Source organism: Tupaia chinensis, unplaced genomic scaffold, assembly GCF_000334495.1.
Source record: "Tupaia chinensis unplaced genomic scaffold, TupChi_1.0 Scaffold000217_1, whole genome shotgun sequence".
NCBI classification, from domain to species: domain Eukaryota; kingdom Metazoa; phylum Chordata; class Mammalia; order Scandentia; family Tupaiidae; genus Tupaia; species Tupaia belangeri.
The window spans coordinates 748,137-750,104 of NW_006159692.1; the positions used below are offsets into that span (position 1 = coordinate 748,137).

Here is a 1,968-nt window from a genome sequence, read left to right on the forward strand (position 1 = left end):
GGCCGAGCCGACCGGAGCCCTGGGCGGTCCCGCCGGCGGCCTGCAGGGGGCGGGGAGGAGGCGGCCAGAGCCGAGCCAGCCCTGAACACCCAAGAACTGGGGATGCGGAGACGCTTTCCCCGAGCTTTGGGGGACGAATCTCAGCTGTTCACCAACACAGGCTGACGTCGCCTACTGAGCTCTAAGCTCTGGCCTGGCCCTGGCTGGGGGAATCCTGGAAACCGCCTAGGCCGTAGCTCGGGAAGCCGCCTCGCTCGGGGTTCATGTTACTTCAGCAGAAAAGCCCCCTCGGCTTGGCTGCCCCTTAGGCCAGTTGATTTTTTTTTTTTTTGAGGTTTTGTTTTTTTGTTAGTTTTTTTTTTTTTATTTTTTTGCTATAGGGCATAGGGCATGTACGCTCGCCAAAAAGAGACAGAGAGATAGAAAGCGAGAAATCACCACCACAATCCCTTCTCCATTCTCCTGTCGAGATCTTGGGGGGCACACACACACACACACACACACGCATGCGCCTGGCCTGTCTCCTCTCCGGATATTGGGCACGCGCACACACACATGACCGGTGTGAGATTAAGCCGCCAGGTCTGCGATTCTAACCGGGGTAGTAGACTACATGGGAGTTCAGTGACATAGCCATTTGGCTAACTGCTGGTCCTGGATCTTTGCTATTGTGATAGTCTTGAGTTTGAAGGTCCTAAGGAGGGGAAGCATCCTGGTGATGTCAGGGCAAGCTATCCTCTAATGTCTGAATGGCCAGTATTTTCACAGCAGTAAAAGATTTTTGAAGTCAGGAAGTATTTCTGAAATAAGCCCTTAAATAAGGATTTTTTTAAAATTTCATTTTTTATACATTCAATCACATTATTTGGCTTACAAAATGGGTATTTTAGCAGGTGAACATTTCTCCCTAGTCCAGTAACTAAAACTATAAAATATCTTTGACAGATAATACCACATTTCTTTGTGCTGTTAATGCTTTGCCTCCCTATTTTTCTTCTAAATGTCCTTCCTGAGACCCTCCTCTTTCTCACACACACTATATCTGGTATTTACATATATATATATATACTGTTTCTGTATCCTTTAGTCAATCAGTTTCATTCATAGAGTGTGGACACTTGGTATATATTAAGTGGGGACATACATACTCCTTCATAGCCTGGCTTGCTTTGCTGAGCAGTAAATCTTCCATATTCATCACTTTGTGTCAAAAGCCAGGGTTTTGTTTTTTTGTGGCTGAATAGTATTCCATAGAGTATATGTGCTACAGTTTTTCTATCCATTCATCTGTTCGTGGACATTTGGGTTGTTTCCATGACTTAGCAATTGCGAATAGTGCAGCAATAAACAACTATGTGCAAGCACTTTTCTGATTAAGTATTCTGCTGTCCTTTGAGTAGATACCAAGGAGTGGGATTGCTGGATCATATGGTAATTCTATTTGTAGATTTTTGAGGAATCTCCAAATTATTCTCCACAGTGGCTGGACCAATTTACATTCCCACCAGGTAAGAGAGTTCCTCTTTCACCACACCCCCGCCAGCACTTACTGTTTTTTGTTTCTTTTTTAATCTTAGTTATTCTGACTGGTGTTAGGTGGTACCTCATTGTTGTTTTGATCTGCATTTTCCTTACAATGAGGGATGTTAAACATTTTTTAATATGCCTTTTAGCTATTCCTTTGTCATTTTTAGAGAGTGGTTATTTTCAACTCATTCTCCCATCTTTTAATAGAATTGATTATCTTTTTTTTGCATCAGCCACCTGAGTTCCTTGTGAATTCTGGTTATCAGTCCCTTATCTGACACATAGTTTACAAAAGTATTTTCCCATTCTGAGGGCTGTTGATTCACACTAATTACTGTGTCTTTTGGCATGCAGAAACTTTTTAGTCTGATGTAATCCCACTTGTCTATTTTGGGGTTTATTGACTGTGATTTAAGGGTCTTATTTAAGAAGTCTTTCCCT

At 42.8% G+C, this 1,968-nt stretch overlaps 1 protein-coding gene across 1 annotated transcript in view; it reads left to right on the plus strand.

Moving 5' to 3' along the window:
• The first annotated feature begins 1,488 nt into the window (after positions 1–1,488).
• Positions 1,489–1,968, plus strand: part of LOC102473101 (lipase member J) — a 30,188-nt gene continuing 29,708 nt past the window's right edge. Inside the window, exon 1 of the mRNA XM_027771482.1 lies at positions 1,489–1,508. The gene's annotated coding sequence lies outside the window, so the exon portion shown is untranslated. The remainder of the gene's footprint in view (positions 1,509–1,968) is intronic.